General features: G+C 38.9%; 1 protein-coding gene across 1 annotated transcript in view; it reads left to right on the forward strand.

The window, feature by feature from the left end:
* Positions 1-27,450, forward strand: part of SMYD3 (SET and MYND domain containing 3) — a 714,413-nt gene that overhangs the window by 31,095 nt on the left and 655,868 nt on the right. The gene's annotated exons all lie outside the window — the stretch shown is intronic.

Below are 27,450 nucleotides of genomic sequence, written 5' to 3' on the forward strand. Positions count from 1 at the left end.
TCACCTGCCAATGCAGGGGACATGGGTTCGAGCCCTGGTCCGGGAAGATCCCACGTGCCGCGGAGCAACTAAGCCCGTGCGCCACAACTACTGAGCCTGCGCTCTAGAGCCCGTGACCCACAACTACTGAAGCCCGCGCGCCTAGAGCCCGTGCTCTGCAGCAAGAGAAGCCACCGCAATGAGAAGCCCGCGCACCGCAACATAGAGAAAAGCCCGTGCTAGAGAAAGCCCGCGCACAGCAACGAAGACCCAACACAGCCCCAAAAAAACCAAATAAATTTATTAAAAAAAAAACAAACCTAAAATGGCTGTGTAATAACTATCTTTAATCATTAATTTATCGGTCACAGAGCAAATAACTTGATTTAATTATAATTTGGAGCCCACCCCTTAATGAGTAGGATTTAGTGAGCAGTGCACTTGTGGAAGATCGATTTATTGAGAGGTCAAATGATTCATGTAGCTATTAGGCATAGGAAATGGTAAAAGACTGTTAAGTGGAGGCTAAGTTAGAAACTGAGCCTGGTTTTCTACAGCAGACTGACACCTCCTGAAACTATTTTTCTTATATTTTGGAGCATCTCTTATTTTTTTCCTTTTTCTTTCTGTACGTCAACAGATTACTCGAGTACCCTGTTTGTTTAAAGTGGTGCTCGCTCGTCCATGTACTCATAGCATATATTTTTTATCCCACATACTACATTGTATTTTAGTTGATTATTTGAGCCAATATTTATTGTATAATTTTCTGTCTCCTCTGGAAGCTCTGATGCAAGAACTATGTCTTGTAGTACTGCCAATATATACCAATTCTGACGGTTCTTCCTTATGTAAATTAAATTCCTCAGTATAGTTCTAAGCTGTATTTTCTTTTAGTACAGATAGATAATTTTATTTCTTTTCTTTTCTTGGGGACTGATCCTCTGCCTTCCTTATAGGTCATGGTTTTTGAAGAGTATTATGCTCCTTCACCTTTCTTTAAATGTTGTCATTTGGAGAGCTGCAACATTGTTTTGTCTTTAAGGCTTTGATCATTGCTAAGAATGAGTATGATGTGTGGACTCCTTTTTTGGGGGGGGCAGTTACTCTTTTTTGAGATTAGTTTTTAATTAATATTTATTCATCTGTCTATCTACATGGTGTAGTAAAAAAAAATAGCTCTGTACTTGGTGCAAGAAGACTTAGGTTTGAGTCCTTCTTCCATTATTTGTCAGCTTTGTGACCTTTCATTTTCATCATCTACAAAATGGAGATAATAGTTCCTACCTATATCCATGCGATTGTAGTGAAGATCAAATTAGTTAATATACCAAAGAATTGTATAAAGGTGATATATTATCATAAGCATCACTCTGAAATAGCTTTTAGAAATGAAAGGTCAGTTAATAAATCTAGAGTTGGAATTGGGTTTTTCAGTTTTTGGCTGGAACGTTCAGAAGTTAGTGTAGTTACTTGTAGATGAATGTCACCTATAATGTCTTGTGGGTGGGTAATGAATCTGCTGTTACCCATTCTAGAGGAATTTGAACCTTTTAATACTTTTGTCATATCTGTTAAGTAGCTTTGTTGTTAGATTCTGGTTTAGGTTCTGGTTATGCTATTTACTAATCGTGTGAACCTGGAAAAGTAGCTAAACCTAGTTTCCTCATTGATGAAATGGGGTCAGTAATAATAATATAACACCACCACCACCACCACTATTTTACAAGGTTGCTGAAAGGAATAAAAGAGAAAACGTATGGTAAAGTGTCCAGCATCCAGGGCAATGCCTAAGATGTTGTCTGTGACTGATAAGTAAGTAGCAGTGATGGTAGTAAAGATAGAGGATGGTGATAGTTAACACTTCTGGAGTACTTGCTGTGTTAGGAACAATGCCAAGGGTTTTAATGTGCATTATCTTATATAATCTTGCAAAATCTCATGAAGTCTCTGTAGGTATTCTTATTATTCCCATTTTTTAGATAAGGGAATTAAAGTGTAGATGGGTTTTAACTTGCTCAAGTCATGCAGCTAATTCTACCTGAAGTCAGAGCCCGTGATCTTTATTACTAATTAAGCTTTTCATTTCTGTTTGAAACTTGTCAGATGTCAATAGTAATTATACATTCTGTGACTCAATAAAATTGACAATAAAATAATCTCTCACTTAGAGATTAGAAAAGAGTGTACAGACAAGATTGAATATATAAAACCCTTTCTCGTAATGTGTAGCTAGTCTAATAGTTTAGAGATTTAGGTTGAAAGTTATGTATTTTTGTGCTCTTCAGTATCTTAAAATTTTTTTTGGTGAATGGCGTCTGTTAAAATAGTGAAAAAACAATGGTACACTTATTAAAATATGAAATATTATTTGCAGTTAACCACAAAACTACTTGGACTGCATTGAGATTTTCTTTGTTTTTATTAGAAAGACCCCAAATTGCAGAATAGATGAAAGGGGGAGAGAGAGAGAGAGAAAGGAAGAGAGAGGTACTGGTTATTACGTTTTCTGTGAATGCTCATTGCTGGTATATATATATATTTTTTTCTGTGTTGTGCCATCTTATTTGCTCCATGCTCTTGTAAGAAAGTTGATGTGAGAGTCACAGGTGTATGAGAGAACATAATTACATAATTACACAACCCTCCTTCCGATAAATGATCCCTTAAGCCTTTAGGTCAGCAATAGAGATAACTTAGTGGCTGTTCTTCCAAAGAACAAAGAAGTTCTTTAGTTTCATTTTTAGAGAAAGCAATCTTTGTGTTTGCATACAACAATGCCTTGGTAAATGTTGTGTATTTAAGGGAAGAATAGGGTACCTTTGGGAGCTTAGTAAGTATTTTGATGTTAGTCTTAAAACATATTTTCGTGCTGTGAATGATAACTTGTGCTAAACTGATGCTCTGGGTGTCTTAATGGTTGTTCTTTTCGTCACCAGTTTAATATGACTCATTGTATAATGCTCTTTAATGTTTTGCTTGAATTAATGTGAATGTTTTATGAGAATACCAGATTTCAAGGACTTATCAACAGGTTAATTCTTAGTTTAATGTTAAAGCACATCAACTGAGGTATACATATCATCAAGGGGGAACTCCTCCTTTCATTACCTTAAAAAGGAACATTGAAAAAGAAGTCATCTGGGTGCAGTAGAAAATCAGTTGTGTTTCTGTGAACAGTAAGTCTTTTCTAGGTGTACAACTGGGTTTTGTTTAGGTTCAAGAGAGGGGGGGCGGTGAGGGCTTCCCTGGTGGCGCAGTTGTTGAGAGTCCGCCTGCCGATGCAGGGAACGTGGGTTCGTGCCCCGGTCCAGGAAGATCCCACATGCCGCGGAGCGGCTGGGCCCGTGAGCCATGGCCGCTGAGCCTGCGCGTCCGGAGCCTGTGCTCCGCAACGGGAGAGGCCACAACAGTGAAAAGCTCGCGTACCGCAAAAAAAAAAAAAAAAAAAAAAAAGAGAGGGGCAGTGAGATCAATCTGGTTATATAAGAATGTATGGTCTAAGTCAGCAGTAACCCAAAATTTGGGGTAACTAGTTTTATCTCTTTGGGAAATCTTCTTATAACCATAGACTCTTGGGAATCTTAGAGGTTCTCTGGTCCACCCTTGCTTGTGGTGCAATGTTTTCTTTGTTCCTGGCTGGCGGTTTTTCAGGATCTTATCGGACATTTCTGCTATTGAGAGTATATGGCTTTCATTTGCCTGCACTTGAAATTGGAGTAAGACCTGTTTCTCACTGTCTCCTAGGTTACTGTGTTTATAAAACATATGTAGCTCATTACCTTAATTTTACTGGCTGAAGTTCTCTGTCTGTTACTTCAGGGGATGGCCACTTCTTTAAAAGAAGGTGCTGTACTGAGATTGAGTAGCTATTCATCCCAGGACGTGTGAGAGGGTGGGTGCTTGTGCCTCTGAGGGAGGGCTGTGGAGAGCCCACCCTGGTTGCTCCTGCTTATACTTGGCCCTGATCTAGGCCAGGAACGGGGATGAGGTAGGCTCCGGTAGCGATTGTAGCTGTGAAAAAAATCTGAGGGAGCGTCTATCATATGGATGCTCGTGTTATGTGATGGATCTAGATACATGATGAATCAACTTCTAAAGTGATAAAAAGTGCCTAACGTTGAGGATTGGGTTGCCGTGGCTTTACATGTAACACCCATCTGTGTAAAGATTATATGTCCTGGCCGGACCTAGAATGTCATACCACCTCTCATGGCAAACTGAGAATCACTTTAATGAGAGAAGTTATGCAAGTTTTTTGAGCTCCTCAGAAAGAAAATGACATACTGACCTGAAAGTATTTGGAGCGGATTTATTTCATCCATAATCTTATGTGTAACACTGCTTCCCTGTTGGCTATTTTTAAAATTGAGATTTAAAGGGATCTTTTTTAAAAAAAACAAAAACCCCTTACTTGGATTCCATTGAGATTTGCTTTCATTTTATCAGAAAGGCCCAAAATAGCAGAATGGAGAGGCACAGGGGAGGATTGATGGCTGTGTTTTCTGTGAGTGCTCATTTGCTAGTAAAACTTTTTTTAGCTGTGCAGTGCCATTTTATAAGAGAGCTGATGTGAAAGCCACAGTTGTGTGAGAGAACATAAACACACACCTCCTGCTTTCTGTTAGACTAGGAACTAACAGTTATGTCTGAATAAGTGGTTTATTAGTCTTACCTTGCTAAGATTTTGGAAACATCTTAATACAGTGAAAAATGGGTTGCTTATTGTTGAAGCTGATTGATGAATACATGAAGGTGCCTTATACTTCTTTGTATGGTTTTAATGTTTTATTGTACAAAATGTTCAATTAAAAATACTTTAAGCATGTGATAGAAAATCTCACATGGAGTCTTAGGAGCTAGACTTCTAAATCTTATTAAACCCAAATGAAGAGACCTGCACTTTCAGCGATGCTTACAAATATATATGCTCAAGAAGGCTGAAGCTAAACAAGGGTCATGGCGGAGGGAATAGTTTCTGACCCACCTGGCACTAAACAGTTTATTCAATATTTATCGCAGTATTTATTTCAAGCCTTCTACTTGTCAGTCATTATTCTAGGTACTGAGGATACAGCTGGGAACAAAACAGATAAAAATCCCTGTTTTGTTCTTGACACATGCCAAGCACATTACATGTATTTTCACAGCTTATCCACAGTGCCTCACGCAGTGCCAGATGGTAAGGTATACCTTCAGTGAAAGTGTGTTAAATGAATAACTTTTTTGAGTAAGTGCAATTTTTATCTCCATTTGACACTTGAGGTCACTGAGGCTTAAAGAGGTTACTTGACCAAAGTCACACAGCTGTTAGTGATAGAGCTGGGTATTAAACTCAGGTCTTTGTGACCACTGCAGGTCCATGCTGTGAACTATGACCCTGTACTGCCTCCAAGATAGAGGACAAGTGTGTACACCTGAGCACTTGCATGTCCATAGACACTTTCTCACCCACTAACACTTTTATACAGAAGAGCTTTAGTATTTAGCTGTACTTTTAGGTGAGTGTGCTGAGACACAATTAAATTAAATCGCCTATCATTTAAAACATTAGTTATTATATACTCTTAGTGTGGTTTAGGTTAGTTTATTTTTCTTGTTTTAAATTGTCTTTATCTTTAGTCTAAATTCCTCTCGTAATGTTTGGTAAACTATAACTCCCTAGCACTATGTTCTCATAGTAGGTCTTCAACAGATGTTTGTTAGAATAAAAAACTGGGAGGGCCTAATAGCTAATTTTCTCAGTCATCTTTGTCCTCAGCAACATACGCATGCATTAGTTTACTTGAGATTCACTTTTATGTTTTTTCCATCCAGTGAGTTGATATTTGATAATCGGTTGTCTTAGTACCAATACTGTAGATGTAGGTGGATTTTGTGATACAGTATAGGTGTAGCCTTTTTAAAATTAAAGATCCACTCAGTGCGTGAGAAATACTTGTTATCTCGGTTAAGCAATCAATAACTCCGCATTAGAAATGCAATATCTGGGTCAGGAGAAATCCTGGGCTTTGGAGTCAGATAGAGCTGGACTTATTCCAGCCTTTTCAGTTATTATGTGACCTTCAACAAGTTGCAAAAATTCCATGAGCTTTAACTTTCTCTTTTATAAAGGGTTCTATAATATCTGTTGCAAAAATAACTATGTAATTGAGTATTTACTATACATAAAATAAAGAATTATGACATAGCAAGTTTAGATAAACCTGCCCAAAGGTCACACAGTCACTAAGAGTGAATATAAACTCAGAATATAGATCTGGGTCTGCCTAATTGCCAAGCTTGTGCCTACTTGCTTGTAGGAATGCCATAAAAAATAGTCCCTTCTACCCTTTTCTTCAAGTAGTTTCTCTAGGTTTCAAAAAGAGCATTAGAATATATTCATGTTGAAAGGTGATTTTAGAATGCAGAGATTTTTTTTTTTTCTTTGCGGTACGTGGGCCTCCCACTCCTGTGGCCTCTCCTATTGCGGAGCACAGGCTCCGGATGCGCAGGCGCAGCGGCCATGGCTCACGGGCCCAGCCGCGTGGCGGCATGTGGGATCTTCCATGAACCGGGGCACGAACCCGTGTGCCCTGCATCGGCAGGCGGACTCTCAACCACTGCGCCACCAGGGAATCCCTGCAGGGATTTTTTTTAAAGTACCCTTTTAAAAAAAAGGTGACCTGTTAGAGAAAGTTATTATAGTTAACTTGTTTAATAAGACCAGATTTTAATTTCAAAATCTAATAAATTCATTAATTACATTTATTCAAATATCACATAAGGAGGCAAAATAGAATGCATGAACAAAGAAAACTCTGAGTAGTTCTTAAAAGAGACTGTAGAAGATAATTTTTAGAAACAGATTGATTTTGAGAAAGAGAAATGAGGTTTAAGTGTGTTAGTAATTAACCATATTTTAATGTTGGTGTAGATTCAAACAAGCAAATCTATTTCAGTTCATGTCAGAGATGTCTTTAAATGTAAGGGCTTAAAGCATGTTGTTTTTAGTAGACAAGCGTGACTAGTTGGAACAAAATCTTTTTGTAATCCTTCCTGTAAAAAGTTGCTGAGCTGGAGGAATCCAGAGACAAGCTGTCTTGCAGCTTTTTGTGGCATATTTGAGAATTGAGTAGTTATGAGTTTCGTGTCTTAATTATGTCTGCTTTCACGTGTAATGTTCAGTCAAATGCCAAGTTGAAAGAGCTTGTCTGCTCCCCCCGCAAAGAAAGAGTTGTTTTTCTTCTATATATTTGCATGGGAATAGGGAGAAATAGATTTTTGTCCTAAGAGTAGAAAAAAAGACGTTGCACAAATCAAGCGTACTTTAGTTGGGTCTAGAACTTCACTGTAAACTGGAACTCTTCACGTAGATTGAAAACAGCACCTTGGTTCAGTACTTGAATTTAGGATATAAATGCCTTTTTGCTTATAGGTCACTAGATCCTAAGCTAAATAGCATCCTATTCTAGTGTGTAGTTGGGCAGCAGAGTGAAGTGATTTAGAATCTTATTACTAAAAGTGTGGTCTGTGGACCAGCAGCATTGGTGCTTTTTGGAAATGTAAAATGTCAGGCCCAGCCCTAGACCAGCTTAATCAGATTATACATTTTAACAAGATTTCCAGGTGATTTGTGTGCATTTCAGAGTCTGAGAAGCACCAGTTGAACATCAGCTATGGACAGAGTTTAAATCCTGAATCTGACACTTTCTAATGTTGTGACATTGGGCAAGTTATTTAGCCTCCCATGTCTTAGTTTCCTTGTTTGTAGAACAGGGATAAAATAATGGTATATGTGCAGTGCTTAGAGGAATGGAGTTCACAGGAAGTGAGTGCTTCATTAGAATTAGCAAGATAGGGGACTTCCCTGGTGGTCCAGTGGTTGAGACTTCACCTTCCAATGCAGGGGGTGTGGGTTCGATCCCTGATCGGGGAGCTAACATCCCACATGCCTCACAGCCAAAAAACCAAACCAAAACAGAAGCAGTATTGTTACAAATTCAATAAAGACTTTAAAAATGGTTCACATCAAAAAACTCTTTAAAAAAATTAGCAATATATTTTTAAGATGTAGCGTACATGAGTAATTACAGAATAAAATGCCCAGGTTCTTTACCATGAACCCCATTATTAATTTATTGGTAAGGTTATTAAAAATAGCTTTAGGAACATATACTAGTATTATCTTTCTGTATCAATATTACTTGTCATAGAATAACAAAGTGAAATCTAGATAACTTATGACTTTTGAGCATGAATAAAATCAATTTAAGTACAAATTCACCGTAAAAACTTTTAAATCATCCTATAAATAATAATCATAATCACACCCCATAAATCACCATAAGGTTGTAGTTGAGGATTTGACCATCTCTGCCAAAAGTACCAAAGGCAGCGCCTTAAATTCTGATAGCACAGATAAGGCCGTTTTCTTACTTCTTTCTTACCAATCCTAGGTCCAAGGCTCAGCTCCTTACTCTTCCCGATACTTGACTGAATTGCCTCATAAAACAGCACTTTCTTGGAAAAGGGGGTAGAGGAAAGGAAAAAGAGAGATAGTGGAAAGGAAGGGGGAGAATGACCTGCAGACAGCATCCTCCCTCCCTCCCCCCACCTCTCCCTGTCTACCCTTTTCTCTCCGTTAACCTCGAAGAGTTGTTGACCTGTGCTTTAAATGTTGGAATCCTCTATACATATTAGAGATTAAAAGAAGAAAAACCCAGTGCCTACATATTATAATTTTATATGTAGAATTAAGTTTTGCTGTTAATAATTGTTTAGCATCAATTTGTAAAAAGAGTAGTCAAGCCTCATTACTCCTGAATTTCTATAAGAACTGTGTAAAACAAATGTCTGTCTTATCTATGGGGAAAAGATACAGATTGTAAAGTTTAAGTAAAAGCTGAAAGCACCCTAATGTAGAATTAGAATATTTTGTATTCTATTCCATTTATTTAGGTATTAGTTATGATTATATATAGGATTAGGTTAAAAATAAGTCTTGGGAGCTTTTGGTAGGCTTAAGGTACAGTGAGTTTGATGGCCCTACAGATTTGTTTTGTTTTGAAGATCAAAATCTCAGCCTTATTAGTGATAGAGCATTTGGAAGACATGGCTTTGGTATGTGGCAACAGTTGGCCTCCACAGGATTAGGCAACAGAGGCAAACTTAGTCTCTTGGCAACGCTGAACAACCATAGGCTCTCTCCTGAGGGGCAGAACCTGCCTCTCTGCAACTTATGACATGGAGGAGTTGTCCCCGAAAAGAACTCTAAAGGGACTGAGCCCTGTGTGTCCAGCTTCCCAAACTCACCAATCATATAAGGCATAAATGGGTTTTGGATTGTCAGTGTAGAGCGTCTGTCTGCTATGGAAGGGGGGCAATTTTAGTACAGAAAAATGTTTTTTGAACCTTACAAGACCTATTAGGAAGTTGGTAATATTCTGAGCCCAAAGCAAATGTTTTTAGAAGAGTGGTTCTGAAATAAGCCTAGAGTGGTAATTTATAGAGCTAGTCATAAAAGAGTTTTCTTCTCTGAGACGAACAGAATACCCATCAACAAAAATACTAAGGAGCCAGGGTACTTTTCCCAGTTTTAAAAATATGTATATAATAAAATAAGTAATACCATAATAAATCAGATTTACTCTAAATATATTCTGGACCCAGACTGCTAAAGTAGTCTCCCAGACGTGAAACAAGTTAGACTTAGTTTACTGGTTTTCTTTATTACCAGAACCTAAGCAGTGTAAAAAGATTAACTAAAACGTTAAGATACATGCTAAGTAAGGGAATGGAAAAGATTCATCAGAGAAGACCAGATTGATCAGAAACTCTTGTATGACTCTTTAATAATAATCAAGCTGTAGAAAGTATGGAAAATCTTTAAAGAGAATTGTCTCATTTTCTACATTCAGTTAAACATTGTGTTGTCAGCAGTTCCTTCAAAATGTAACTTGAATTTGTACGTTTCTCTTTATTTTCACTGTAGCTGACATTAAGCAGACACACATGCACACACACAAACACAAGCATGCATATACCTATATAGCTATATCTACTTAACTGCACACACACAAACACACATGTGTGTGTATGTGTGCATTTTAAGAGAAGAAATGGTCTGACAAAACTGCATGCACTACATTTGGGTTTTGGAGAAGTAAACCTACAACGTTTTCTGTCCCGTCCCAGACTTTGCTATTTATCAAAGAGCAGAAAGCAGGAAGCATTAAAACACATAGGGGTGGTTAGGTCTTCAAAGAAGAGCAAGTCCACGGTGTACAGGCCTCTGTATTAGCTTTATCGGGTGTACAGTAATCATGATTTTGATCCCTTAGATCAGAAATGTCAGAGACATGTCATGCATGCTAGCACTCCTTTTTCTCTGAGCAGACGTGACTAACCTCCTATGGTATTTTGGAATTGGCCTCACAATCTTTCTTAATACCTTTCTCCTCCTAGCAGGCCATTATCAACTGATTATAGATTATAACATGAAACCCTTTCCCGTTTATTTATATAAGTGAGGGCCCTGGGCAGACTCATCTCCTAAGGCTTTGCATACCATCACTATGTCTGTGACTGTGAAATCTTCACATCTTTGATCATAGTTACAGTAGCTGGACTCAAGCTCTAGACCCTTTCCTCTGCAGTGGGCAGCAGCCGAAATCTCTGTTCAGTTCTGTTAGGTTTAATTGGGCTGCTTGCAGCTTGCCCTATCCCTGTGTGGTCTGAGGGGCAGCCAAAAACTTCGGTAGAGTAATTATACTTAGAATTTGGGGCACACACTCTCTCTCTGGGTCTCTTTCTTTTTGGTTTCCCCCCTTCATTTTCAAGCTGTTATAGTTGCCCCGAACTCTGGTGTTTCAAGCCAGTAAGTTAAGACTGAATTTTTATCATAGTTTCAGCTGTCCTGCATAGCACAAACTGGGGTCTGCCTTCAGAGTAAGTCATTCAAACCAACCAGCCAACCAGCCGACCTGGAAATTCACCCAGGACCCTTCCCTTCTTCCAAGTATAACCCCCATTCCCCACCTCCCCACACTCCTGCCTTCTCCTGTGATTTTCTCTCTGCTTTTGGTTGCTCTCCAGTGCCTTTGGTAGTTGTTTTTTAGATTTTGCCCAGAGTTTATAGTTGTTATGTGCAGGAGGACTGCCCCATAAAGGAGCAATTACCCATGACATGTTTTGTTCTTTCCTGTTTTTAAAAATTGAGATGCAACTAAAATACCATAAAATTCACCCTTTTCAAAGTACAATTATGTGGTTTTTAGTATATTTACAAAATTGTGCAACCATCACCACTATCTAATTCCAGAACATTTTAATCACCCCTAAAAGAAATCCTGTACGCTTTAGCATTTACTCCCCAACCTCCTCAGTACCTGGCCACCAGGAGCCTATCTCTACGGATTTGCCAATTCTAAGACATTCCATATAAATGGAATTTTATAGTATGTAGCTTTTTGTGTCTCACTTCTTTCACTTAGTGTAATGTTTTCAAGGTGTCTCCACGTTGTATCATGTGTCATTACCTCATTCCTTTTTATACTTGAATCATTTCTATTGCATAAATATACCACATTTTGTTTATCCATTCATCAGTTGTTGGGCATTTGGGTTGTTCCACCTCTTATGAATAATGCTACTAAGAACATTCATGTACAAGCGTTTGTGTGGACTTATTGTTTCAACTCTTGGGAACCCATGACTTTTAAATCTTTATCTGTATTCCATGTGCCTTCCCTGAATTCCATACCCATATCTCAAGTAAACTATTGTTCATCTCTTCTTGGATTCAAACTCCTTATCTCTAACTCAAACCAGTAACCTCCTCCTCTATTCTTATCTCGACTGATCAAGCTATAACCCTGTGTATCATCTCTTATTCTTCCCTCTCTCTCTCGCCCACAATATCCAGTCATTACCAGATTCTCATTATTCCATTTCATAAATAACTCTAAAATTCTCCACTTTGCTCCACCCCTGCTGTTACTTCCTTACTTCAGCTCTCATGATCATCTCTTTCTTTATCAGTGCACAGCCAACTGGCCTTCCTCCCTCCAGTATTGCTCTCTACAGTTCCTTTTTCCTACATCTAGAATGATATTTCTAAAAATAAAAGTCTGATCATGTCACTCCCTTGTTTTCAACTTCTTCTATGGTTTTCCATTGCTCTTGGGTTAATTTGTAAGACAAATTGGCTGGCTTCTCTTTACCTTTCCAGCTGTATCTATTGACCCTCTTTCCCCTCCACCTTTGTAATCCAGCCAAATTGAATTACTTTCAGGTCCATAAATGGTCCATGCTTTTCCTTGCCTCTGGCTTTTGCCTGTATTGTTCTTTTGGTCTGTCTCCTACCCTACCTTATACCCTCTGCCTGGCTAATTGCTATCATACGTATCCTTCTCGTTTCACCTTACAGGTCTCTTCTTCCAGCAGCCTTCCTGTACCTCCTTACATGGCTTAAGTGCTCCTCTTAGGTGCTTCCTGTATTTTTCCTGTCATAGCACACTTTGCATTATATTGGTATTTTCCATTCCTTTATCCATGTCTTCTACCATACTGTGAACTTTATGAGGAACTATGTCTGTTGTACTATTGGAGGAGTTCTTTTTTTTTTAATTAAAAAACATTTTTTTAAATTGATGTATACTTGATTTACAGTGTTGTATTAGTTTCTGGTGTAAAGCAAAGTGATTCAGATGTGTGTATATATATATATATTTTTTTTTCTTTTTCATATTCTTTTCCAATATAGGTTATTACAAGATACTGAATATAGTTCCCTGTGCCAAACAGTAGCACCTTGTTGTTTTATCTATTTTATATATAGTAGTTTGTATTTTCTAATCCCCAAATCCTTATCTGTCCCTCCCCCCCCCTTTCCCCTTTGGTAACCATAAGTTTTTCTCTATGTCTGTGAGTCTGTTTCTGTTTTGTAAATAAGTTCATTTGTATCATATTTTAGAATTCACATATAAGTGATATCATATATTTGTCTTTCTCTGTCTGACTTCACGTAATATGTATATATTTTAAATTTATTTTATTTATTCCTTTTGTTTTCTTTTGGCTGCGTTGGGTCTTCGTTGCTGTGCGCGGGCTTTCTCTAGTCGAGGCAAGCCGGGGCTACTCTTCATTGCGGTGTGCAGGCTTCTCATTGCGGTGGCTTCTCTTGTTGCAGTTGCAGAGCATGGGCTATAGGTGCGTGGGCTTCAGTAGTTGCAGAGTGTGGGCTCAGTAGTTGTGGCTCGTGGGCTGTAGAGCACAGGCTCAGTAGTTGTGCATGGGCTTAGTTGCTCCACAGCATGTGGGATCTTCCCGGACCAGGGCTTGAACCCGTGTCCCCTGCATTGGCAGACAGATTCTTAACCACTGTGCCACCAGGGAAGTCCCTAGATTTATTTTTGATGTGTTCGTGGGAGGACGTGAGCTCCATGTCCTTCTATTCTGCCATCTTGATCTCTCTCTAGAAGAGTTCTTAGTTCTTAGTGCAGCGACTGGCATAGTACCTACTCAGTAAATATTTGAATAAAGAAATGAGTAAAATATTGACAGGGGTGTAGATTATTATCTACAATAATAATCTACAATAAATTTAATCAATTAAATTTGATCAATAAATCTAATCAATAAATTTTTAGTAAATGCCCCTATATGCTAAGATATATGCCCCTAAGATATTAGGCAGGATATAAGAAAAGGGAAAATCAAGTACCAGACCTCATCAGTGACCTTTTGTTGCAGTTGTAAAAACAAATGAAATTACTAGAAAACAAATGACAGACTATCATTACTGTTAATTTTTGTGGCACAGATGATAAGTACAGTTCAGGAGTCTGGGTGATTACTGGATGCTGGAGTAGTCATAGATGTGTATGTTAGAGAAGGAGGCCCTAGTCCAACTGGGGGAGAATAATAACCAAATTAGTGAGAAATAATCATTGATTAGTTTAAAATGACTCCTAATACCTTCATTACAATTGGAGTTATATGGAAGTACTAATTAACCCTAGAAACAACGCTTTTCACAAGGTGGTTCCTTGATAAATACTTATAGGTTGATTGAAGTGGAAAATGTGTGAAAAAATAATTTCATCTTTTTTATGATAAGTCCTCATGATTATCAGGAGGCTAGAGTGTTATTTAATGAAGTGGTTAGAGTTGGTGATTGTAATAAAAAACATAGTCAACTTAATAACCCTCCTATAATTTTGGCAAGGACTTAATGATCCTTATATTTAAATCATTTTCAGCTAAAAAAGGTTCTGGGATGTTTAAAGCATGCAGGGCACAGGAATTGAGAAACGAAGACAGATATGCAGTTGTCTTTAAGCTGAGCAGTGTCCCTGGTGCATAATAAAACATCTGAACTCACTTACCTCGTGGGGAAAAAAAACATGCTCTAATGAAAGGATATGCTTGTTACTTGAAATTATCCTTTGCGTACATTCATTTCCTGTGAAGACCAGCATATAACTAAGTTCTTTGCACGTAAAGAGCTAAGTTCTTTAGATGTTGATGCCTCTTTCCCAATTATGTTCCTTTATGTATTTTTATTAGAGTTTGTCCTTTACATTAAATAGGCCTGCTTTCTGCTACTACTTCTGTGTCTTGGTCACCGCCTTCTTTTGCCAGCTCTGCATTGCTTGTGTAGGTATATTTATTTCAACAGTTTTTGCTGAGCATTGTTACAGTCGTGTGCTCAGTATGGGTACTTGTGGGGTCATAGGGATGGATGAATTACTCTGGGGAGACTCAGAGTGAGAAGAGATTAGGAGTGGCGACTGAGCCTAAGGGAACACTATATGGTTAAAGAGTAGCAGAAGAAGAGAGCCCGCAAGAGACAGAAAGATAATAAGGAGATGGTCATAGATGCCAGGATGAAGGGAGAGTTTCAAGGAGGGGGAATGGTTCACAGTGTGTAAATCCTTGAGATAAGTCCAGTAACAAGAGAATAAAAGACTGATTTCTGGGAGCACATTAGATTGGGTGGGAGTCAAGTTTGGTACAGATACAGGTGATGTCTGGAGGCAGAGGGGAGATATTTTGGGAATGCATGCTGCCTTCCTTTCTTGGCGCCAGGAGGCAAGCAGGTAGGATTAGAGCCGCACAATTTAAGGGATGGAAAAGTTTACCAAATAAGAGTGCCTTGCTTCTGTGGAAGTGATACTGGAGAGGTTGCAGTGCAAATAAGCCACCATTCATTAGGCTGTTATTCACGAGTAGTTTTAGTGTGTGATTGGATCACTCTCTTCCTACTTCCCTTCAGTTTGGGAAGTAAGTCTCAAGTCTCAATCATTTGACCTATAAATATTTTAATATATAACCCTAAGCTATATGACTCTTTTAAAGAGTACTCAAAATCTTGTCATAATAAATAATTAACGTAATTCTTTAATATTGCTAAACATTCTTTCAGTGTTTAAACTTCTCCAGTTGTCTCATTTTTTGTTTGTTTAAATCAGGATCCAAATAAGGAAGACATTGTAATGGGTTGATACTAGAGTTTTAAAACTTTTTAAATTTAGGTGACTAGTGGGAAGCAGCCGCATAGCACAGGGAGATCAGCTCGGTGCTTTGTGACCACCTAGAGGGGTGGGATAGGGAGGGTGGGAGGGAGACCCAAGAGGGAGGGGATATGGGGATATATGTATATGTATAGCTGATTCACTTTGTTATACAGCAGAAACTAACACAATATTGTAAAGCAATTATACTCCAATAAGGATGTTAAAAAAATTTAGGTGAAATTTACAGAACATAAAATTAACCATTTTAAAAACGATTCAGTGGCATTTAGTACATTAACGGTGTTGTGCAACCATCCCCTCTTGATATTGGTTCTTAATTCTATTGATTCATTCTGTATCTTTTTCTTTTCCTTGCAGTTTATTCTTCGAGGAAATGGGTTTTTTTTTTGCCTCTAGGGTTTCCCCAAATCTGTTTTTTCTTCTGATTGTATACCCAAACTGCTATTTAATATGTTCTTCTTTCCCTGTAAATTATAAATTGATAGTTGGATCAAGACTTGATCACTGTTTTGCAAGAATATTTCAGAGGAGGTTTTGTGTTCTGACAGGCGCCACATAATGTCTGTGAAAAGGGGAAACTTTGGACAGGCTTTTCTATATAGATATCTTAGAGTGGGCTTCATCTGTTGTCTTCATTATAGTCTGAACATCTGATAAGTCTTGATATTACCTTGTAGTTGAAAAGGCATCATTTTTGGAGAATTGTACCACTCCCCGACTTGCATCTGCCAAGGCTAAACCCAGTGCTACCCTAGGGAGCTGCCCCCCAGGTCTTATGCCTGTACTACTGGGAGTAGCCCCTAGTGTACAATCCCCATCCATCTTTCTCTTTCTCATGCTACATTATATTCAGCCCACTAGCATAATCTGCTGGTTTTACCTCTCAAAGATATTGAATCCACATACTTTTCTCTATCTTCACTGGTTACCCTCATTCAAGTCACAGTATGTCTTGCCACAATAACTCTAATAGCTTCCTGGTTCTCTGCTTACATTCTTGCCTTTTCTTAACCACTTTTCTGTAGCTGTCCAGCTTTTTTTTTTTACGTTGAAATAACATAAAATTTGTCATTTTAACCATCTTTGTGTGTAACTCTGTGGCATTAATTACATTCACAATATTGTGCAACCATCACCACTATTTATTTCCAGTACTGTTTTAATCGTATTGGACTGAAGCTCTGTAACCACTAAGTAGTAACTCTCCGTTCCCCTTCCCCAGCCCCTGGTAACCTCTAATCTAATTTCTGTCTCTATGGATTTGCCTCTTCTAGATATTTCATGTAAGTGGAATCATATAATATGTGGTCTTTTATGACTGGCTTCTTTCACTTAGCATAATGTTTTCAAGGCTCATCCATGTGGTAGCATATATCAACTTCATTCCTTTTTATGGCTGGATAATATTTATTGTATGTATAGATTTCATTTTGATTATCCATTCATCTGTTGATGGACACTTGCATTGTTCCTACCTGTTGGCTCTTATAAATAATGCTGCTGTGAACATTCATAATACAAGTTTTTGTGTGGGCATTTTCATTTTTCTTGGGTACATGTGTAGGACTGGAATTTCTGAATCATATATGCTTAATCATTTGAAGAATTGCCAGTATGTATTCCAAAGTGGCTGTGCCATTTTACATTCTTAACAGCATATGTGAGGATTCTGATTTCTCCACATCCTTGCCAGCATTTGTAATCTGTGTTTGATTGTAGCCATCATAGTGGGTTAGAAGTGTATTTCCTTGTGGTTTTGATTTTGCACTTCCCTGATGGCTAATGTTTCCCTTATTCTTGAAATACCTAATTCTCTTGACTTGCACATAACACCACACTTTCTTGGTTTCCCTCTTATCTCACTATCTACTTCTTAGTCTCTTTTGTTGATTCTGCCTCTTCTGCCTGCCCATGAAATATGGAGTACCTCAGGTACAATCTTGGGTCTTCTTGCCTTTCTGCACTCTTTTCTTAGGTAATTTCATCCAGTTTCATGCATTTAAATACCTTCTATAGCAGAGGCGATCCTTCTAGGCCTTCATTTTCCTTGGCTTTTAGGTATGATATAATGTAACTCCCTTAAGATGGTCACCAAGTGACTGACCAGATTAGAATCTGTGGTTCTAAAATTGTGAGCATGGTAAAGTTTGCTCATGGTATTCTAAGGGTTAGTTTGAACTTTAGATGAGTGTGTATATGGTGTAGGGGGATAGAGAGGGAAGCTTTTGGATACATTTGTTGGGCGCTGGAAATTCTGAGCATTTTTCTGGAGCACCTGGGAATTTGCTCACCTGCTAAGACCTCCTCACTGTACAGAAGAGCTGTTTCTCATCTGACCAAAAGAGGCTCAAGGAGTCAGTGTCATAGGTGACTGACAGGTTGCAGAGATGGTGGCCTACTTTCCTCCCTTCTGTGTGGCCTTTACTGGTTAGTGAGATTGTGGAGCATTCCTTCTAACCAGGAACCTCACTTTCTTCTCCTTTTGGGATAAGGACGGGTGGGAGTCAATAATAAGTAAGATTGTATATTTAATCTGCAAGTGTTCCTTGTCATTCTGTGATACCAAAGGTAAAGAATCTGAGACAGATCTGTTACCAAGTTTATACCCTAGTGATAACCCTTGGCTGTCTCTTAAAACATTGCCTGTAAATTGGTGACTCTCAAATGTATTTTTCCAGTCCCAACCTTTACCCTGATCTCCAGGAGACTACCCTACAGTGCAATGAAGTCCCAGAATGACTGCTTATAGCATGCATTTGGTTCAAATTAGAAGAGAAGGCCATTAGTTTTTAAATCTAAGCTATAAATGGAATGAGTAAAAAGTGCACACACACGCACACAAAACATAAAGGAAAACAAATTCCAAAGGGGGAAATAGTGCAATAAATTGCGATCTAAATATGAGTCAAATTAAAACCTGGTGTGCTTTGGAGCAACTGGGAGTAGGCAGAAAGGATATTGTATTTAATTGTGACACTAGGAACATTCTTTTTCTAGTAGCAATAGGGTCATGACATTACAACCATAGAGAACAAAATGTAATCTTAATGTATTATTTGACCCTTTGTTGAGCAACGTTCTTTATTGGTTTTCACCTTTAGGATCATCCTTTAGACCAGTGGTCTTCAAAGTTGGGTCCCTGGACCAGCAGCATCAGCATCCCCTGGGAACTTGTTAGAAATGCAAAGACTCAGGCCATACCCCAGACCTGTAGAATCAGAAACTCACCAGGTGAAGTCCATCAGTCTTGTGTTTTAACAAGTTCTCCAGGTGACTGTGATTCACATGGCAGTTGTTTTTCTTTTTCTTTCTTTTTTTTTGCGGTATGAGGGCCTCCTACTGCTGCGGCCTCTGCCGCCGCGGAGCACAGGCTCTGGACGCGCAGGCTCAGCGGCCATGGCCCACGGGCCCAGCTAATCCGCGGCATGTGGGATCCTCCCGGACCAGGGCACGAACCCGTGTCCCCTGCATCGGCAGGCGGACTTTCAACTACTGCGCCACCAGGGAAGCCCTCTCCTTCATTTTTTTTTTTTTTTTTTTTTTTTTTTTACGGTACGCGGGCCTCTCACTGTTGTGGCCTCTCCCGCCGCGGAGCACAGGCTCCGGACGCACAGGCTCAGCGGCCATGGCTCACGGGCCCAGCCTCTCCGCGGCATGTGGGATCCTCCCGTACCAGGGCACGAACCCGTGTCCCCCGCATCGGCAGGCGGATTCCCAACCACTGCGCCACCAGGGAAGCCCTGGATATAGGTTCTGATAGTCTTGTTTTGAAGGAGGAGTCAGAATATTTTGCATTCGATAGAACAAAAAATGAGATTGGAAGTATATCTTAAAAGTAACCAACAAAAGAATTAAAATTAGTGATATACATTGAGAGGAAGAGAGAGGGGTGTTTATGAGAAGTGTAAGTTGACTAAAGCATCATATCCTAACAGATGTATCTCATGGATAACTATAGGTGATAAAGGAAGAAATAGTGGTAAAAGTGAATTATTTAGAAAAGTGAGAGTAGCTGCAAGAAAACCCCTAATGAAATGGTTAAATATGATTGCTTTTTGGGAACAGGAGAAGGGAGCCCTTTGTACTCTTTGATTTTTTAACCATATGCTGTATATTACTGTGATTAAAAATCCACTCATTAAATTGCAGAAAGGGCTGCCTGTCACTGTTCTGGGTTCTTTTTCATACCGTTGAAGGCCTCTGATTCTTGTAATTACATATGGCACTTCTCTATGAGTGCTACGTGAGTAGGTTTGTAGAAACATGGTGTGTGTGTTTTTCTGAGGCTCTTGTGGCTTGTGCTGGGTAATTAACCTTTAGTTTATATTCTTCCCATATTTTTATTACTTAAAGAGCATCAGGAGTCATTGGAAAACTAAAATCAGGTACTTTGGTTCAGTGCTTACATAGTTTTTATAGAATCATCCATAGCATAAGACTTCATAAGTAACAACTTGTTTAAGTTTTTATTTCCCAAGAGTGGTCTGAATGTCCTCCACTTTCTGTATTTGAATTGGGCTTCCTGCTAATTAGCTTTTAAAGGCTAATGAGATTAAGAGCCAGATTTGGTGCCTGTGCAGTTCTCAACCTAGTTGACTTTATGAGCTGTCTTCCTACACTTTTATAAAACTTCTTTTTATCCAAATGTAATGATCTATTTCTAGATAAGAGATGAAGTGTTTTAATCTTACTCAGGGGATCCCTGATGAGCCCCAAATGAAATCCAAGTGAAACAATAAGCTGAGCACCAGTGCATAATTGCTGTGCTAGCTGAAGCTTTAATCCTCTCATAAAGTATTTATCTATGCTTTATATCACATTGATTTTTAGATCTTTTCCATTGGGAGGTATATTTTATTATTTTGCTAATTATGGTGAAATCAAAGACAAAGTAAATGCATTCTTATTTTTTAAGTATGTTTTTAAATTGGCTAAACCACTTAAAAAGCTTTATTTTGGAATAATTTTAAAATTACAGAAAAGTGAAGGAATAGTTCAGAGAACTCTCACATGTCCTTTACCCACCCCCATTCAGCAAATTTTAACGTTTTGCTACATTAATTTTATCGTCTTTTTTACTCTATCTACACACACACACACACACACACAATTTATTTTTTCTAAACCATTTGAGAGAAGACTGCATACATAATGTCCCTTAATACTTTAGTGTGTGTTTCCTAAGAACAAGGATATTCTCTTATATCACCACTATACACTTAGTAAAATCAAGGAAATTTAACATTCATACAATACTTGTATCTGTAGTCCATATTTCCAGTTTTGTCAGTTGTTCCAATAATTTCTTTGTTGCATTTTTTTCCTTCAGATCCAAGATCCAGTCTAGAATCACATGTTACATGTGGTTGTTATGACTCTTTAGTCTTCTTTAATCTGGAATAGTTCCTCAGCCTTCCTGAGTCTTTCATGACATTAATATTTTTATGATGCTAATATTTTTGAATAATGCAAGATGGTTGTTTTATAGGGTGTCCCTAAAATAGGGTTTGTCTGGTGTTTCCTCTTAAGACTTGGCTTTTTCATGCCCAGCCAGAGCACTACATAAATTACGGTGTGTCCTTCTCAGGGTGTCACATCAGGAGACACACAATGTCCATGTGCTGCTCATTGGTGAAATTTTGATCAGCTGGTCAAGGTACTGCCTGGGTTGAGTAGTTACTGTTTTTCCCCTTGTAACTAGTAAGCCAGTCTGTGGAGAAGACACTTTGAGACCATGCAAACATCTATTCCTCATCATTTTCTTTTCTCCATATATCTAGCATCTCTTTGTGATTGGTTCTTGCCTGAACCAAAATTTACTGTGATGGTTGTAAAATAATGATTTTCTAATTCCTTCACTCTCTCCACATTTATAAGTGTTTCTTCTCTTCAAAGAAGAGTGCCCCCTTCTCAGTTATTTATCTGTTTGTATCAGTGTGGACTCTTACTGATAAGTTAAAAAAGTAAAAAACCTATTTTATTCAATGGGTTATGTATGATCGATTATTGTTATGTTTGTTTTTGTAATAAATTTATGTAATTAATTTGTTATTTTTCGCTGCGTTGGGTCTTCGTTGCTGTGCGCGGGCCTTCTCTAGTTATGGTGAGCGGGGGCTTCTCTTGTTGTGGAGCATGGGCTTTAGGTGTGTGGGCTTCAGCAGTTGTGGCACGTGGGCTCAGTAGTTGTGGCTCACGGGCTCTAGAGCGCTGGCTCAGTAGTTGTGGCGTACGGGCTTAGTTGCTCCCCAGCATGTGGGATCTTCCCAGACCAGGGCTCGAACCCATGTCCCCTTCATTGGCAGGCGGATTCTTAACCACTGCGCCACCAGGGAAGCTCTGTTCTGTTTGTTTTGATGCTGAAAGTATCATAGATTTAACTGTGGGGCCCCTTCAAGCTGGCTCCTGTATTTTTGATCTTCCTCCATATTTTTTGGAACACTTACTCTGCAACAACAAAATGTTTTAGGTTTGTCTAGTATCTTCCCTCCCCAGTCTGGAATCAGCTGTTTTTAGGAATTCCTTTAGCTTCTTCCTTAAAAAAATTATTTTAATTTTTAAAAATTTTATTGAAGTGTAGTTGATTTACATGTTAATTTCTGCTGTACGGCAAAGTGATTCAGTTACACTTACATATATATTCTTTTACATATTCTTTTCCATTGTGGTTGATCACAGGATACTGAATATAGTTCCCTGTGCTATACAGTAGGACCTTGTTGTTTATCCATTCTATATATAATAGTTTACATCTGTCCTTTAGCTTCTTTTGATATACTAACACCCAAGCCTAGACTATGAGATAGTGAAATTTAACAATATTTTAGGGCTTTTTCCAACCAAGGGAAATTATGGGAAGAGGAAAAAGACCCGGATTAAAGAAGTAGCTGGTAAGACTGCACCTGTTTGGGAGGTGTGTTTGATAGATGGTGGTGGTGATGGTGGAGAGCAGATGGCCAGTAGCAGAGGCCCCTCCAGTGGGTGGCCAAGGAGATTGGCTAAATATAGCAATACTCCTGGTTCTCCATGGTATGGACTTGTCATGCTGGGATTCCAGAAGTTCCCCTTTGCTCTAGTGATGGACTGTGGAGGTACTGAATGGGCCATTGGGTAGGCAGTTGACCTGGGTTTAGGATGAAAAGGCTGCCATGTGTCGTGACTTAAGGAACAAAGGGAGATGACTGTGCTTGTGGACCTTGGTAATGTGTGATAGCACAGTGTCCCAAAAAAGCCATCTGGCAGGGATAAGGGATGGAGAGAGGGATTAAATAAGTACAAAGAAGTACCACAAGGGAATTTGGGGGATGATGGAACTGTTCTCTGTATCTATGCATTTATGAAAAATTAGAGAATTGTATGTCAAAAAAGTGAATTTAACAGTATGTAAAATTTTAAAAAAAGGCATATTGGGCGTTTTTTGTCAAGGTAAAGAGGAGCCATCCTACAGTATATGAAAACTCTAGTTTGTCAAATGTTGTGTATTTCTTGGCCCAAATAATGGAATGATACCAACTTCCCAGTGTTTTAGTGTTAGATGTCCTTTCAATATTTCTCCCAAACTCCTGAACTTCTTCCATTAATTTATGTTTTATTATCAGCACTGAATCTCTGTGCCATAGGGGGAGTTATTAGTAGTGTATTTGGCACAGTTCCAGAAGTAGATGCTATCGTATTTCATTCATCTACAGAGCGAGGGCAGTGTAGAGTTCCTACAAATGCATTACTTACCAGGTTTGTGAATTAGTCCATTTTTCCTGAAACAATTCACATTGTTAGATAGAGAATCCAAATGATTTGGTAGAATATCATCTCCTGCCATATCCATTGGGTTTGATGAGACAGATTTTAACAAAAATCCATCAGTTGGTGTTAGGGCATTTCCCCTCCCCCAGCTGTTTTGATATATAATTGACAAATTGTGAAAGTTTAAGGTGTACAATGTTATGGCACATGTATATATTGCAAAATGTGTACCACAGTAAGGTTACTTAACATATCCTTCACACCTCACATAATTACCATTTTTTGGTTGTTGTTGAGGGTAGTTTTCCATCTTCTCCTTATTACCATCGTGAAGGATAGTAGCATCTGGAAAGCAAAAATAAGAGGTTTAGCTGAGAGCCTTTCATTTCATTTAATTTATCCCTGCATTTTGTGCTTCTCACTTTCGAGGAATTTGTTTCCTAAAGGAAGAAGATATACCAAATGACAATCTCAAATCCCTCAAATCAAGCTAAAAAAAGATTATATAACAAAACCGTCGTCTTTCTTTGCTGTAACATACGGACCAAATAAAACCTTACTTACAATAAATAAACTTTCACAGATCCCTGAAAAAAAAAAAAAGGGCCACACAGGACCATTTGTACTTCAGTGGTCACCAATTTAGTGTTAAGTCCAGATTAACCATAATCAATGGGTTGGAAAAACTGAGAATCTGGTGGACTGCTTCCTCAACCACCGTCCTAAAGCCACACAAATGTTTGTTTAGCCAGACATCATCTGGGAGAGGAGGGGCTCATCCCCCCACGTGGGTGCTAGAGCCCATTTTCCAGCCTTCTTGGAATTTATACTATTGAGTGTCATTTCTCTCTCATATTGTTAACCTTTCTCTCTATACAGACTCATTCCTATCAGCACTTAAACATGTTACATCGTCTTCCATCAAAAAATAAAACGGCACCCCTCTACCTTAGCTTCTTGTCTCTTAAGGCTACTTACCGTATTATCTTCTCTTTTCTACGAGCAAATGTCTCCAAAACTGTATTTACAATCAAAGACTCCACTTCAGTTTCCTATGTAGGTTCTCCCTTCCACTAGCATCTAAAGTTTAGATTTTAGACCTTTTCAGTGCCTGTTCCTAGGCCATCTTTTCAGTCCACATTCTTCCATTTCCTCTGGTAATCTCAGGTATTGTTGCAATTAATTGTATACTAGTGGTTCCCCAAATTATAATTTCAGTGTAAAGAGTCCTCTCTTTTGAGAGATCTTTATATTCAGCTGTCTGCTTGATATTTCTTCTTGGATATCTCAGAGGTGCTTGGAACTGAACATGTTTAAAATACTGTATTCTCAGTCTTCCTTCTTAAATCTTCTTCTCCCACTTTCTTTATTTCAGTGATTGTTACCACCATTTTGCCCTTGTGATGCCTTGGGAGACATCTCTGACATTTTCTCTCCCTCTCTCTGCCCCATAAGTCTGATAACCAGTGAATCCTATTGATTTTAGCAATGAAATATTTCTTTTTTTAACTTTAAAATTTTTTGGAAATATTTATTAAGTATATGTTTATCTCAGTATCTCCACTATCCTCACCCTAGTCAAAACCATCATACCATCATGCCATAACCCCTCACGTAAACTGCTATGATCGTTTCCTAATTTGTCACCTTGTACCCATTTTTATTACCCCTCTAGCTATTGTTCTTAATTTAGGGTTTAAAATCCTTATGTGCCTACATGCCCCTCCCTGCCTCATCTTGAACCACTTAACCTTTTCCTTTTCTTCTCATTCCAGTCAATCAACTCCAGGTATTTTTACTGTCCATATTACTGAGTTTTTCTTGAACTCTCCTTCTTTCCATGCCTACTGCCACTGTCATACTTCACGCCTCCCTTATTTCACTTGAATGCCACCATGCCACAGCCTCTTAAAGGTGGTTTTGCTGCCTCCTGATTTCTTATTCACCAGTCCATCCTCTGTTAGCCACCAGGATAAGCTATCTGAAGTTTCTTTGGATCCTGATTTCTTGTAACATCAAGTCCAAACTCCTTAGTGTGTTTCTATAGCCCTGCAGTTCTGATCCTTCCCTCAACTCTGGGCTCATCTGATTGTCTCTGTCCTGAACTTGTTTCAGCTGGACCGGGTTGCCTGAAGGCGATTCTCCTGTGCGCCTCCACACCCTGCAGGCTGATACTTCTCTCTAGGGCTGTACTCAAAATGCCAGGCTTCCCACATCCACACACACACACACACACACACACGCACGCACGCACACACACACACACACACACACACACACACACACCTTACCTGGGTACCTTCTACTCTTTGTTTTAGATTCACCTCCTGCATGGAAGCCTTCCTTGCTCTCTCTGCCACCTCACACTGCATTAGGTACCCTCCTCTGTTGCACTTTCCAAATTAAATTACAGTTAGGTTTATGTGTTTGCTCCTTTTCTAAACAGTGAGTACCTTCATCTTTATGTCCCTAGAATTAGGCAGACATGCAATTAACTTAGAATAAATAAGAGTGAATGCATGAACATGGGTGTTCTGTGAGCTAAGAAGTATGTGCCACAGCAAAAATCAAATAATGGAAGTACTTTTCTCTGTGTCAGAAAAAAATATGTTTGTGTGGACATTTTCTCAATTGTACTTTTTTTTTTTTTTTTTTTTTGCGGTACGCGGGCCTCTCACTGCTGTGGCCTCTCCCGTTGCGGAGCACAGGCTCCGGACGCGCAGGCTCAGCGGCTATGGCTCACGGGCCCAGCCGCTCCGCGGCATGTGGGATCCTCCCGGACCGGGGCACGAACCTGCGTCCCCTGAATCGGCAGGCGGACTCTCAACCACTGCGCCACCAGGGAAGCCCGCAGTTATACTTTTTTTACACTCATTTTTCTTAACTTTCAGTTACATACTTCTCGCTAACAAAATAAATGAATAAATAGCAAGTATGTTTTTGAAAAAACATGGAAATAGATTGCTATGCTTTGTATGATAGGTTTTTGTTTTTCTACAGAAACATGCTTCTGACATGATCACCTTCTGCCATTAAAATTGTCCTAAGTTTTTATGACGAATTTCTTTTTTTACCTCTTTATTGGAGTATAATTGCTTTACAATGGTGTGTTAGTTTCTGCTTTATAACAAAGTGAATCAGTTATACATATACGTATGTTCCCATATCTCTTCCCTCTTGCGTCTCCCTCCCTCCCACCCTCCCTATCCCACCCCTCTAGGTGGTCACAAAGCACCGAGCTGATCTCCCTGTGCTATGCGGCTGCTTCCCACTAGCTATCTATTTTACGTTTGGTAGTGTATATATGTCCATGCCACTCTCTCGCTTTGTCACAGCTTACCCTTCCCCCTCCCCATATCCTCAAGTCCATTCTCTAGTAGGTCTGTGTCTTTATTCCCATCTTACCCCTAAGTTCTTCAGGACTTTTTTTTTTTTTCTTAAATTCCATATATATGTGTTAGCATATGGTATTTGTCTTTCTCTTTCTGACTTACTTCACTCTGTATGACAGACTCTAAGTCCATCCACCTCACTACAAATAACTCAATTTCGTTTCTTTTTATGCATGAGTAATATTCCATTGTATATATGTGCCACATCTTCTTTATCCATTCATCCGATATTGGACACTTAGCTTGCTTCCATCTCCTGGCTATTGTAAATAGAGCTGCAATGAACATTTTGGTACATGACTCTTTTTGAATTATGGTTTTCTCAGGGTATATGCCCAGTAGTGGGATTTCTGGGTCATGTGGTAGTTCGATTCGTAGTTTTTTAAGGAACCTCCATATTGTTCTCCATAGTGGCTGAACCAATTCACATTCCCACCAGCAGTGCAAGAGTGTTCCCTTTTCTCCACACTCTCTCCAGCATTTATTGTTTCTAGATTTTTTGATGATGACCATTCTGACTGGTGTGAGATGATATCTCATTGTCGTTTTGATTTGCATTTCTCTAATGATTAATGATGTTGAGCATTCTTTCATATGTTTGTTGGCCATCTGTATGTCTTCTTTGGAGAAATGTCTATTTAGGTCTTCTGCCCATTTTTGGATTGGGTTGTTTTTTTGTTATTGAGCTGCATGAGCTGCTTATAAATTTTGGAGATTAATCCTTTGTCAGTTGCTTCATTTGCAAATATTTTCTCCCATTCTGAGGGTTGTCTTGTTTATGGTTTCCTTTGCTGTGCAAAAGCTTTTAAGTTTCATTA

Source organism: Delphinapterus leucas, chromosome 1 (genome assembly GCF_059928025.1).
Source record: "Delphinapterus leucas isolate spDelLeu-1000000601 "Yukka" chromosome 1, BTC_Dleu_Yukka2, whole genome shotgun sequence".
Lineage (NCBI taxonomy): Eukaryota > Metazoa > Chordata > Mammalia > Artiodactyla > Monodontidae > Delphinapterus > Delphinapterus leucas.